Below are 14,840 nucleotides of genomic sequence, written 5' to 3'. Positions count from 1 at the left end.
TAACTTAAACATTGAAAACAGAGCGAATAAAAAAACCTTTCCTTTAACATATTTCATTTCTATATCTTAATTATAAAGTCCAAATCATTGATCTTTTTAACTTCGAGAAGTCACCCTCCATTTTTATAGAATAGATAGTGCAAAATCTAGTGTAATGGGAACGTACGAACTGTGTATGGATTTACTACTATATATTTATTTCAATTAAATATATGTTTAGAAATGCATGAATTTTATATTGTTATAGTGTATTACAAAATTCCCGCCTGTTTTTCCAAGTTTGTATAAGATTCTCGAGCGTAAGAATCAAATATATATATACATTTATATGTAAGATACCAGTATTGTCTTAGCTAACTTTCTAGAAAATATTCTCTGAAGCTTATAGAAGGTAACCAGCGCAACGCAAAGAGACAGTTTGTATTTGCTACAGCTAGTATACTAAACACCTCGGAAGTTGTAGCTGTGATAAACAATTATTAATTGACCAGAAACGTTTATCACACAAAATACGCTTTTCTACAGATCAATTTAACGGCAAACACTTGTCCCAAATTCACTTACAGTTGGAACTGATATAACCCAACCTACTTTAATTACTACTGTCATTCATATGGGAAGGCTAGATAAAAGGAGTTCTGTAGAATTAGTAGTTTGTTTTGTTTTTGAGTTTCGGGCAAAACTACACGAGGGCTATCTGCTCTAGCCTTCCGTAATTTAGCAGTGTGAGATTGAAGAAAAAGCAGTTAGTCATCACCACCCACCGCCAACTGTCGTGTTACTCCTTTACCAACGAATAGTGGGATTGACTATCACATTATAACGCATCCAAGGCTGAAAAGGCGAGAATGTTTGGTGTGTGGGTATTCGAACCTGCGATCCTTCGATTGTTAAACTTTCTAACCACATTGCAGTGCCAGACGTAGTGTAAAATGTGTATGAAATAGTTGAAATGGTGATTTGGTAATTGTGTTTTAGGTGTTTAAATGTTTTCCGTCATTAGAACAGCTTTCAAACTACGCTCACCAATCACACACGTTTTATATCATTAATCCGCCTTTCGTCATATCCAGATTTGTTTGTTTGTTTTTGAATTTCGCTCTAGCCCTCCTTAATTTAGCAGTGTAAGACTAGAGGGAAGGCAATTAGTCACTATCACCCACCGCCAACTCTTGGGCTATTTTTATATCAACAAATAGTACGATTGATCAAACTATAAAACGCCTCCACGGCTGAAAGGGCGAGCATAATTGGAGTGACGGGCATTCAAACCCACCACCCTCAGATTACAATTCTAGGGTTCTAACCACCTGGCGATGCCGGGCCGATCACATCCGAAATAATGAAATAAATTAATTATTTAAAGCAATCTTATTGTTTTCTTTATCTATCTAATTTTTTTTAACTATTTGAAGCATTTGCATAAAATTTGTTGGTTGTTAAACAGAGAGTAACACAATGGATTATCTGGGCTATGCCTATCATGGAGTTAGGAACCAAGTTTCTAGCGTTATAAGCTTTCAGACTTACTGCTGAACCACTTCAGAGCTGCCTTAATCAAAATTGTGTCCTAGTCAACCTTTTATTTGGTACTCCTATCCTTGAAAAATTGACAAGAGATGCAAATAGCAAGATTGGTTTGGCACACGTGGTCCACCTGAAACGCCGGCCCTGTCCATCTTCCAACATATTTTCCTTGTGAATTAAAAGACCATTTACAGGGGAAATAAAACACAGATACTGTAAAATTATTTACGTGATAATTGAAAATCTTTAGAATTTTCCAAAGAATTAAAAAGATATATTTTAAACAGCTCTTCGTGTAATATATCAGTTTACATTTGAACTCAATGTTGGAAATTACATCATATTTGATTCAGTTTTTCTGTTTATATTGAGTTCTTTAGTTACTAAATTAATACCATGTACATTTTTACAACTTTTTTTTCTGTTTCTTGTGTAGCTTTTCTGTATCCCTTTTAAAATCTCATATTCTCGAAACCTGGGACTCGATTATTGACAGGTTTTCATAAAGGAAATTATCACATCTGACGAAAGCACGCCATAATCCATGATTTTCAAGATAGTTAGGGCAGTTTTAAAACTCCATTTAGTTAAACAAACCTGTAAAACTCCATTTAGTTAAACAAACCTGTAAAACTCCATTTAGTTAAACAAACCTGAATTATTATCAGTTCTGAGCAGCTTTTCTTTTTTTTTATAGGTCTCTCCTTCATGTGTGGGTCCGACATGGCCAGTTGGTAAAGGCACTCGACTTTTAATCCGAGGTCACAGGTTCAAATCCCTGTCATACCAAATATGCTCGCCCTTTTAGCCGTGGGGGCGTTATAAGTTACGATCAATCCCATTATTCGTTGATAAAAAAATAGCCCAAGAATTGGCGATGGGTAGTGATGATTAGCCTTTCCTCTAGTCTTACACTGTTAAATTAGGTACGGCTAGCGCAGATAGCCCTCGTGTAGCTTTGGGCAAAATTCAAAACAAATCAAACCCTCATGTTTTATGTGCATTTTTATGTGTACCATCTTACAGTCAATAGTGAAGGTTTCAAATTGTTTTTAACTGAATCTGTACTGTTTAAAGTTTTTTTTCTCGTACGTTCTATTAGGGTTTTGTACAAATTCTTGCGATCTCTATTATGAAACTGAAATATTAGATAAACTATATTTAAGACAAATAACTGTCATATTGATTCGTTCACATTATGCTACCGTATTTACGTTTTAAAAAGAAAAGTACATTATATTTTAAAATCGTCACTATGTTTATTTTCTCCACTTTAAGAAAGGTATAAGTGATAAATAGTCCTATGGAAACAAAATATAAACTATCTTTAAAATAATATAAATAATGTGACTCCAGTGCTGTACGAAAGTTTAATTATGATGTCTTTACGACTGATAAAAACGATTTTTTTTATGTTTAAAAATATATTAATAGCGTAGCCTCTTTATTAGCTTAGTTTTATGGAAGTTAAAATCTTCCGCCCACCAGTGGCTCAGCGGTATGTCTGCGGACTTGTAACCCTAAAATCCGGGTTTCGATACCCGTGGTGGGCAGAGCACAGATAGCCCATTGTGTAGCTTTGTGCTTAATTCAAAACAACAAATATAAGACTTTCCAGACTATGTCAAATTTAACCTTTTTAAATGCTAGCGCCATCTGCTAACCATTTTTAAAATTATGTTCTTGTCCAAGAGAAATTTTCAGTCCGTAGTTTTCAATTTTATTAGAGTATTTGTTAAGTATATGTACTTGACTGTTATAAAACTACCTTTATAGACAATATGATATTAAACTTAGGTTTAATTTTAAGATATTCAACAAAAAACTAATATTTAGTGAACCTAACGATGACCGAATAAAGTCGAAACGTTTTTTTTCCGCTTTCTCTATTCATACCAGCCGTTTTTACATATACAATATTTGTGATGTTTATCAACTTTTTATATACTTGGATATATTTCACAATGAAATAAATGTACGAAATATATAACTGAATAACTCATGAGGCATCAGTGTTTTTGTTTTTTTCACAAGCAATAATATTATTTGTTTTAATTTTGCATTTTAAAAGTTTTTGCTTTATTCTTATAACAAAGTGGAGAACATATGATTAATTTTTGTTTCCATTTCTTCATGCCCAAAAAAAAAAAAAAGGCGCAACTACGGTCTTTATATTGAAAATTATTAAAATACATCTACATATAAATGCCTAATATCTGGTATATTATTAGGGTATATAACATAGCAACACAATGGACTATCTGTACTGTACTCACCTCAGGTATCAAAACCTTGTTTTTAGCGTTCTAAGTCTTCATACTACCCGCTGAGTTAGTAACGGGCGTAGGTTAAGAGTTTGCAGGTTTAAAGAAGACACAGTTAAATGGAAAAAAGAACGTTTTTTTTTAATTTCGTGTAAAGCTACACGAGGGCTATCTGCGCTAGCTGTTCCTAATTTAGCAGTGTAAGACTAGAGGGAAGGCAGCTAGTCATCTCCACCCACCGCCAACTATCGGACTACTCTTTTACCATCGAATAGTGGGAGTGATTGTCACATTATAACGCCCCTACAGCTGAAAGGGCGAGCATGTTCGGTGTGATGGGAATTCGAACCCGCGACCCTCAGATTACGGAGTAGAACGCCTTAACCCAGCTGGCTATGTCGGGCGAAAAAAAAAATGTGCACGTGTCATATACGTGTCTGTATGTTTCTGGTGTTTTAGTCCAAAATTTAAAAAAGCTAATTTTGTTTGATCTCTAGTATCAAATAACTGAATGAAAATTAACTTCTAGTAAAATGGTAAGAAACATATTTTTCGTGTCGATTATCAAAAGGTTGTGGAATACATAAATAAGTAGGCTATGTTAGAAATATTAGCGCTTCAAAACTTTCTGGTAATATCGGTATCCTTATCAAGAAGTAGTCAAAAATTATTTTGTTAGACAGTCACGATTTATTTCTGTTTCAGAGAGAAAAAAGATTTGGCTACTAACAGGCCCTGCATGACCAGATGGGTTAAGGCGTTCGATTCGTAATCCGAGAGTTGCGGGTTCGAATTCCCGTCGCACCAAACATGCTCGATCTTTCAGTCGCGGGGGCGTTATAATGTGACAGGCAATTCCACTATTTGGTGCTAAAAGAGTAGCCCAAGAGTTGGCGGTGGGTGGTGATAACTAGCTGCCTTTCCTTTAGTCTTACACTGCTAAATTAGGGACGGCTAACGCAGATAGCCCTCGAGTAGCTTTGCGCGAAATAAAAAAAAACCAAAGAAACAAGACTCCCAACGCAATTTTTTTAAAGCTGTGAGAAAGAACGAACAATTTAAACATTATCTACATATCAGGAAAGGTGACAAGAATAATTAATCAACTATAACAACACTAAGAGTGATCAAAATGTGAATTCCCTCTAAGGAGCTTAATTGATGCATCGTGAGTAATTATGTGCTGTTAAAGGCCTAGCAAGGCAAATACAGCTTTCCGTTAGTTATTATTATTCCATTTATAATTATTTAAAAAATAAATAATATTTAGCTGCTTCTGTGTAGTTGATAAAATTAATGTTATAATAGATTTTGGTTTACTTAAACGTGTTACTGATTGTGACGGATCCCTATCCTTGAATCGCCAGATTCACTCTCAAAATATGTGAACCATAGGATTAAATCTGTCCTAAAGAAATTTGTTTAAAGTATTCGAAGTATTAATTTTGAGTAAAGATTTGAAATTTGGTGTAATCTTGGTTACTTATTCCTAATAAATAAATAAATAAATTATTCAAACAATTGATCCCTCCTTCTTGGACTTAACATACGTTCAGGTAAGCACGATTTGTCATTCACGTTAAATATGAAATGTATTTTAATATAACTAGCTCCACTTAGTAAGAAATATGTAACAGTTAAACGAATCTAAATTCAAGAATTACAAAAATTTCTGACTATAATATATTTTATTCTCACTCAGAGATGGCGCCATAATGCCTAGTCTCGGAAACCCTTGAACAAATATTACAAAATTATTGAAATACATATTTATTTATGTTTAAAGTATAATACTTTATAGTAAACTTTACAAGTAAAAAAATTAACAAAACAGGAAAAGTAACTGTTAATATAACGATTTATTGTTTCTTTTACCATGTAATTGGTTTCCTAATGTTCAAAACAATCCCTTTCTAATTGTTATTTTATGTGAGTTCTAATATAATCATTACATGACAACAGTTAATAACTAAGAAACTATAGTGATATAGTGTACAATTGCATAAAATTACAATTACAAACGCTGTTTTTTAGTTATAAAATGAATGAGCCTTTTAAATAGAACAATATTTTTTTTAAACTCATAAACTACAATAAATATATTCTAGTAGATTGATTCATCTCTAATAAACAACGTATTATATTTTAATCAGAAACATATATCTTTCTGTGTTTTAATGGGAAAACTGGGTAACTGAAAACATTGAATATTATTATATTTTGTAACGCTATTTGTAACGCAGAGGGGTTTGTTTATTTGTTTGTAGTGAAGCGCAAAGCTACAGAACGAACTACCTATTCTCTGTCCATCATGGCTATCGAAAACCAATTTCTAAAGTTTTAAGCCCATAAACATATCGCTGTGCCACTGGGGGACTGTAGGAGAGAGCAGAAAGACTTGAGACAAATGAATTATTTCATAATCTTTTCAACCAATCACGTGACAGATAACATATAATTATGAGTCGCACTGATCATCTACATTTATCGAGAAGGAACCAAAGTAATCACAAAAAGAAAACCATGTAAGTATTACATTTATTTATTATTTTTGGGCACTTTCAATATTTCTTGTCAACTACAAATTAGCGTGCAGCCTAATTGCGTTTCTAAACTTTGGTACCTTGTTATGATGGTATTAGGTTTTCTAGTGTGTGTGTTTCTACGAGAAGGCGCCATTTTTTGTTGATATCTCGACTTTGGTAATGTTAGTAAGAGTTGGTTTCGTTTGTTCACTACTAATGAGTCGAGAGCCCTAACCATGGCAGGCGATCTCAGTAAGAAATCCAGAAGCAATTTCTCTTGTACGAATAAGTGCCTTTAACTCACAACAATATCAAAATATTTTGACTACGTTGAGAGAGAACACTGTTGGAACAATATTTACAGTCTTGATGAATCAGAATTTACAAGAATGGAAAAGTACCAAACGCAATTATCACAACTCTTGAAAAGTAGTCTGCAGTCTTCAAGTACCTTCGAGACTTCTTCCATAAGCTGTCTGAGGCAAAGGTCAAAGCTGGTGTCTTCGTTGGACCACAGATAAAGATGATCCTAAAGTGCACAGAATTCGCCAGGAAGCTCAGTAGGAAGGGAAAAAAGCTTGAGGCAGCTTTGTCGCAGTGGTTCGGGGCTTCTTGGGCAATCACATGATCGAAAATCATGTGGAACTGGTTGAGGCTCTGGTGAAGAACTACGGCAAAATGGGCTGCAGGATGTTCCTGAAAGTCCATATCCTTGACGCTCATCTTGATAAATTCAAGGAGAACATGGGAGCACATTCAGAGGAGCAGGGCGAGCTCTTCCACCAAGATATACTGGACTTTGAACACTGCTACCAAGTGCGTATAACAAAAAACATGATGAGAGACTATATTTGGGGGCTGATACGTGAAAACGATTTACATTTCAGTCACAAATCTCGAAAAACTACTCACTTTTAAACGTTTTTGTATAACTTTAGTATAAATACATGTAAATCTTGATTCATATGTTGTTTTATTCATACCTTATGTAAATGGAAATGTGCAAATTTGCCCGTTTTTACTTAAAAAATAGGTTAATTTCTAAATTTCATTATCCAGGTCACAAAAGCAAAGTTTAAAGGGAATAATGGCCATTTTATGTACTTTTACAACATAAGCAAGTACGAAGTAACACACTAACCAGGAACAAAATTTGAGTTACATAGTGTTATCACAGCAGGCAGGTATAGCGTTACCCCCTGCATTTGTGTTCTCCTAGAACGAATTATCGAGACATTTTCCTTAAAAAATAAAGGCTAGGCATGGCCAGGTGGTTAAGGCACTCGACTCGCAAAATTCAAACCAGACCTATAAAAAAAAATGCTATTCATCCAACCTGATGCATTAGAAATTCCTAGTGATTTACACTGGATGAATATCATTTGTCTGTTTTTTCTTAAAATTATACATTTAGTTCACATGAATTAAACGCCAATTAAATTTTTCTAGCAGTGGAAATTTATATTTATATTCGTAGGTTAGAATGTGCAAAAGAAAATGGTGTCTATGTTGTGTCACTTCGTCCTCAAACAAACCATGATATTCAACCATTAGATCGTAGGGTATTTGGTCCTATGCTGATGCCAACAGCTGAATGATGAAAAATTCAAGAAAAGCTCTCGCTATATATCAGAGTGAACTGCATGGGTTAAGGCTGCCATCCCGAGAGACATACTGGTTATCTTCAAAGAAGCAGGAATGTGGTCACTCGAGCAAAATGTGATTAGTGAAGATGCATTTGTGTCGCCGTGGGTAATTGACTGTTCTATTCTATTAGCATCAACGGAAACCATACTTTCCTCTGAGCCTAATATTGAAACAACGAACAAACGCCCAACAACATCTACTCGAATTGTCTAACAAAGAACCATGCCTGGTTTATCTATAGACGTTCCAAACACGATACCTTCAACACCAGAAGTAGCTACAGATACAACAAACGATAGCACTTATCCCTTGTCAGACTGGCTTTAAAACCCCTGAACACCTTCTTATATATCCGAAGGTAAGAAAATATTCACTAAATGTATTTCTTTGACGTTTGCCACTTTTGAACACAATCTTAGAAAGATTAAACAAGATTTGGTTGGCACCTGCTAATTTCAAGCATTTTATTTTATTATCTAGCAATAAAAACATTAAGGTAATAGCCATCAGCACACTCGAATAGATCACACACACGTGTATAGATAGATTAGTTTAGAACTAAATACAAAGCTACACAAAGAGCTATCTATACTCTGCCCGTCGCAGGTATCGAAACCCATTTTCTAGTAGTGTAAGTCCGCAGACATGCCTCTGTGACATAGGGTGGGGTGGGTGCATGTGTTTGGTAAATAATATTCATTGGTCAACTAAACAATGTTCAATATATTTATAGGCGCCACAGAGAACAACACAAACCAGTCGAGGAAAAAATAACTGGAGGCATGACAGTAATTGCTGTCTCTATTTCTGAGCTAAGGAGTCTACGATTCGAAGAAGAAAAATGTAGTAGACTTAAGAAGAGGAGTAATACTACAGTTTTTTGTTTTTGAATTTTGCACAAGTGGTGGGCAGAGCACAGATTGCCCATTGTGAGCTTTGTGGTTAACTACAAAAAAATAATGGTTGCATTACGACAGCTTAGTTCCAAATCCTCACTGAATATCAGTAAGAAGACAAATTATTCTAAGCTTCTTATCTTTTAAATTACTCATGTTTCATCAAAGTAGAGATAATAAATACATCTGAAACATTTTTAGCTTAGTATAGTATGGTCTTTATAATGAGTTTTAATGGAGTTGATCCCGTGTAGAATGTTTTTATCTTAAAACTAACGTCACTCAGTTTCCACATGTTATACGTTTTCTCTGTTCCTTATTTGCTTAAAGAAAACGAACGATTCAGTGTATCTGTGTATTTACTTAGGCTGTGTTTAGAGGTTCATTTGTTTGACTTATCAAATAAGCCATATGAAACGAGTATATAATTGAAAACTTCAAAAAGAATTATCGGAAATCTAGTAGTACAATTTTTCAAAATCATTTCTGTCGCTGTGTAAGAAAAAAAAACACTTTGAAAAGCTTATTTTCAGATATGTTTTAACAAACTTTGTGAAAAAGTAGACTTTATTTTTTTATTTATGTCTGTTCAGTGTATAAAAATGTTTATATATAAGTATATGAAGATAAAACATTTTAAATTTAACGCCAGTCATGCACGATTGATTAACTGAAAACTGGTATGAGAAACAAACCTGTTATAGTAAACCTGTAATGTTCGTGTGTATATATACAAATTGTTCAGGTAGAAATGTTCATTCACTAATAAAGTCACTTCATTCTTTTACAAATTTAAAGGATGTGTCCTGTCTGTAGAGACAAAATCACATATGCATTAGAATATTTACACGCTGATTTTTATATGATCTTAAAAAACAAGACAGCATTAAAATAATTAAAGAGCTAAGAAGTTGAGTGAAAAACAAGATATTGAACGTTTTAAATAATTTATTTTTTGTACAAATGATGGTATTGAGATCAAAAGCAAAAAAAGTTGCACGCAAGAAACACCGTGACGGGACAACCAGTAGCAATAAGATTTGAAGGTAAATGAAATTGATCATTCTCTTGTAAGACACTTAGAAGGTCGATTTGGTAAAACCCAACAACTGGTAATCGTCGTTTTCGTTAACTTTTTCAACACGGGGTCGGGCTATATGACCGACCACGTGACCTCTTTGTGCTCAATTAAGAATATCAGGTTCCGTAGTTAAAGTACCCGGAATGTGAATACGAGCTTAGGTGGTCGCGTCACATTACTGCAAAAACGCGTTTTTAACTTTGTATTAATGGGTGTTTTATAACACTGATGACGAAGTCCTACAATTCAGTCTAATAAGTGTAGTCCAAGATTTGGTGGATTATGCTATTGACTAGCTGCTGTTCTTTTACTATATCATTTCACAAATAAGGTAAGTTATACCGAAATAACCATTATATAATAGTTTTGCACAAACATTCTCATATACTATGACACTAGAAGTTTATAAATATATTCACGTGCTCTAGTTTTAGTGTCAAACTTTGTTACTATACCGAAGCATACGAATTCTTGATGGGTTAATAGTAATGTTCAACTCCCACACTGGAAGCATGTAGTGTCAATATCAGTCTAAATCTAAAACCATGGGATTTAGTTAATACTACAGGGAATACCATGGGAATAAATAAATACTCTTCGCTTTAGTTTCGTGTTTGTCAGTGTTAGTAGCTCTATAGTTATTTTGTGTGCAGAATTCCAATGGGAGATGAGAAATTTTTTATTTTAAGTCTAATTGAACTTAGTTTTGAATGTTGTACCTTGCACTGAGAAGTTTTGTGATATTTTATTCAAATATTTACGTAATTTCGCTGAAGTAAAACATGTGAACATTTTCCTATTTGCTATTGGGTACAGAATAGTCTGAGGTTCTTGTGCTGAGAATGTTTAGGTACTTCTGATTTAAATAGCATCCTTAAGACTATAGGAGTAAACGAGTGAATACACAATATTGAACGATTCTTCGGTTTACTTAGTTTTATTATCGTGCAAATACAGCAAATAAAATCATATTCCCGAAACGTTAACGAGTATCTTTGAAAACTAGTTTTATTGTGTTTTTCGTTCTTCTTATCTGCACTTACAGATTCTTTGCATGCTAACACGTTTTCAGTTTTTATGAACAAAAATCGCACTTGGGTTATTTCTATATTTTAGTTAATTTCAGGTTAAAAACGAAATAAAAATAATTTTTATTAGAATGGGTGAAATAGTCTGAGCATAATGAGACTTTTTTTTACAACGTATTACAAAATAAATAAACCTGCTGATCAAGTGCTTTTAAAGTAACTTTGGTCCAGTAAATTAAAATAATAGATAGGATATTTATTAATTTAGTGAGTAGTTTAAAACGCATACTAACGATCTCTCTCTCCTAGCAACTGAAACAGTGACTATTACATGAAAAGGAAGTGGAAAGTTGTGGCCAATAACAATCTTACTTCGTGTGTTATGTGTATTTTGTGTACAACTTACTACAACAGCGTATTTCCCATGTAACAAGATACGATTGGATATGACCAATCCAACTATGTACTGGCTGTACCATCACTAATCAGTAGCACCTTGAAGGTGAAGGATTTTATCAAATAACACACTCCAACAGAGTAAGACCATTATCATGGTGGCAAATATCAGAGAGGAAACAGACTTTATTATAAAGAAAATAGTTTCTTAAAGCAACGTTTTAAATAAATTTCCAGCATGTGTTGATCGATTTTCCAGATTCAGAACTGGAAGTGGTAGTGTTCAATTATTTTCAGTTATACGTTCTCGAATATTTAGGTAGACAAAGTTTATTTCTGTCTTGTTTCTGACGAAAGATTTATTTGTTTGTTTGTTTTCGAATTTCGAGCAAAGCTACACGAGAACTATCTGTACTAGCCGTCCCTAATTTAGCAGTGTAAGACTAGAGAGAAGGCAGCTAGTCATCATCACTCACCGCCAACTCTTGGACTACTCTTTTACCAACGAATAGTGGGATTGACCGTCACATTATAACGCCCCCACGGTTGAAAGAGCGAGCAGGTTTGGTGTGATAGGGATTCGAACCCGCAACCCTCGGATTACGAGTCGAGTGTCCTAACTACCTGGCCATGCCAGGGCCTTGACGAAAGTGAAAGGTAATTTCTGTAACTAAAAGGAAACACAAATTTGTAAGATATATTATTCTTATTTTTTCAGAAGATTTTGAGAACTACATAAATTACGAAACATTTATGAATACACTGTTTTACATAAATAATTTAAAATGCAAAAAAAATAAATTGAAATAATTTGCTCTTGATGGCAACAGATGTCTCTGATAACGTATCTCGTAAGTTCATTTTCTATATATATAAGGAGTATCAACACTCAAGAATCAATGGAAAGTGTACCGTCTTCTTTCATTATCAGCACTGCACAAACGTGACATTTACTAAAACGCTCACGTATGGCTGCATTTCGCTCTTAGTTAGGCCTATTGACTCACTTTGAACACATTTTGAATTTTAATAATTCTTAATAAACAGATTCCAAGACCTCTTCCTTTGTATTTGTTTTAGCGACTATCAATTGTATTTATATATTTTACACGAGAGCCAGCCGCACTTACTCAGGCTCCTATCAGGCCAATGTCCATGCACTATCTATATATACACTTATGGTCTTGTAGTTAGTGTTTCAGACTGTGAATTCTAGAGTCCGTGTTTTGAATCCTGTTGCTGCTATAAACCACACTCCATACTTCAGGATTAACAATGTATCTCTCTTAGCGACTAAAACAATAATTATTCTATGAAAAAAGTTGGTAATTAATGTTAAAGATAATTGTGATTAACGTTTATTAGTCGGAAAACTAAAAAATATTTGATCAGGAACATTTATAGATCTCGAACATTACTAACCGTTTAACTTTAGTGAATTAACTTCTATGACGACATTAAATATTTTCGTCAAAAAACCAACAACTTACGCATGCATTATCAGCGTAATATATATTCACAGCTGTGGCTACATAACTGACACAATATGTTATAAGGCCTCAAAACGAAAAAGCTGGAGTTAATTTTTATTAATTAACTATTTTTTCTCGAGTCTATTTCTCATAATTATGAACGGTTGTACAGCTCATGTGAAACTTTGCACAAATATCTGAAACAAATAAACAAGCTTATCACTGGCAGTTCCATATGCCAGAGAAAGTGATTTGTGATTGTAAATATTTCGTAATTTGTTAGTATTCTTTGGACAGAGTTTATCCGTAAACTTACTCTTTTATTCTTGGTTTAGGCTCAACGTCTAATCCTTCAGATCTGAAGATTACGAACTCAGCAAGAAGACTGAAATGTTATATCAAAAAGAGAGGAAAATCATAGGTAGCATATGAGTTTTTTGTTTGATTAGGTTATTTGGTCACATATATTGTATAATATTTTTTGAGTTGCTGAAAAGAGAGCTCTGTAAGGGACATGTTATTCAAAATTGTTGTTTGTTTGTCCATGAGAGGTGTTCAAAGGGGGTTGCACCCCTGGCGGTCGTAGATGAACTATCTTTCTCTTTACTCACTTTCAGAGGCTAAGCCTTTTCAAGTGTCTTTCATGCGAAAACCCTAAGAAACATGGAAGTGGAAGGATTTTATCGAAGGAAACCAGTCTGTGTGTTGAATAGTCTCAAACCTACCGCGATGACCTCGTGGTTAGGGCGATAGACTCGCGTGTTCGAGTCCCTGTCATCAAACACGCTCACTCTTCCCCCCCCCCTGACACAGCGGAGGGTATGCGGACTTATAACGCTAGGAACCTGGTTTCGATACCCTGGACGGGCAGAGTCCATTGTATAGTTTTAGATTTAGTTAGAAACAAGCAAGCAGACTAACATACTTTAAAAATACAAAACAAAGAACAACAAATACTTTTGGAATGCTTTAATACCTATATCTGCTGCGTCTATGGGATGATATAGTTAAACTATTAATTCTAAAATTAGAAAGAAAACAATATTTTTTTATAAATAAATATAGCTTATGTATTACTAACTTTCAAAAGAGTATGCCAACAAATGAACTGGCCACTACTCTTAACAGAATAACGGGACTGACTGTCTCAAACATAGGGTTTTCATAGATGGAAATGTGGACTGTATTTAGTGGCATATATAAGACGGTTTCACCTTCCATTATTCCGATATGCTTGTTTATTTTAGATTTCGCGCAAAGGTACACTAGGGCTACCTGCGCTAGCCGTCTCTAATTTAGCAGTGCGGACGAGAGGGAAGGCAGGTAATCATTACCAATTTTGAGCTACTCTTTTACTAGCGAATAGTGAGATTGACCGTCATATAATAACGCTCCCAAGGCTGAAAGGACGAGAACATTTTGTGTGACGGGGATTCGAACCCGTGACCCTCAAATTGCAAGTCGAATGCTTTAGCCACCTGAACATGCAAGGCCTCCGATATGCACTTCAGATTTCAAAGGAAAAGGCTCGGCATGGCCTGGTGATTAAGACACTCGACTCGTAATCCGAGGTTCGCGGGTTCGAATCCCCATCACACCAAACATCTTCATCTTCCAGCCGTGGGGACGTTATAATGTGACGGTCAATCCTACTATTCGTTGGTAAAAGAGTAGTCCAAGAGTTGGCGGTGGGTGGTGATGACTAGCTGCCTTCACTCTAGATCTAATTGCTAAATTAGGGATGGCTAGCGCAGATAGCCCTCGTGTAGCTTTGCGTGAAATTCAAAAACAAAAAAATATCAAACTCTCTCTTATGGTTATTTGGGTATTTATGTTTGTAAACCCGAGGGGGGATCAGGTTTCGTCTACCTCTTCCTTTGTATTTGTTTTAGCGACTGTCAATTGGATTTATACATTTTACACGAGAGCCAGAGTAATCCGCACTTACTCAGGCTCCTGTCAGGCCAATGTCCATGCACTATCTACATATACACTTAGTGCAAA

General features: G+C 34.7%; 1 long non-coding RNA gene across 2 annotated transcripts in view; it reads left to right on the top strand.

The window, feature by feature from the left end:
* The window catches only part of LOC143255204 (uncharacterized), a 38,639-nt gene that overhangs the window by 6,576 nt on the left and 17,223 nt on the right, over positions 1–14,840 (top strand). Inside the window, exons 2-3 of one of the 2 annotated variants that reach the window (XR_013030466.1) lie at positions 6,059–6,316; positions 7,794–8,409. This is a non-coding gene — a long non-coding RNA (uncharacterized LOC143255204). Of the gene's footprint in view, positions 1–6,058; positions 6,317–7,793; positions 8,410–14,840 lie in introns of those variants that run through there. The other variant, XR_013030467.1, reaches the window with a different exon arrangement.

This window comes from Tachypleus tridentatus, chromosome 7, assembly GCF_004210375.1.
Source record: "Tachypleus tridentatus isolate NWPU-2018 chromosome 7, ASM421037v1, whole genome shotgun sequence".
NCBI lineage: Eukaryota > Metazoa > Arthropoda > Merostomata > Xiphosura > Limulidae > Tachypleus > Tachypleus tridentatus.
This window is presented reverse-complemented; position numbering and strand designations above follow the sequence as displayed.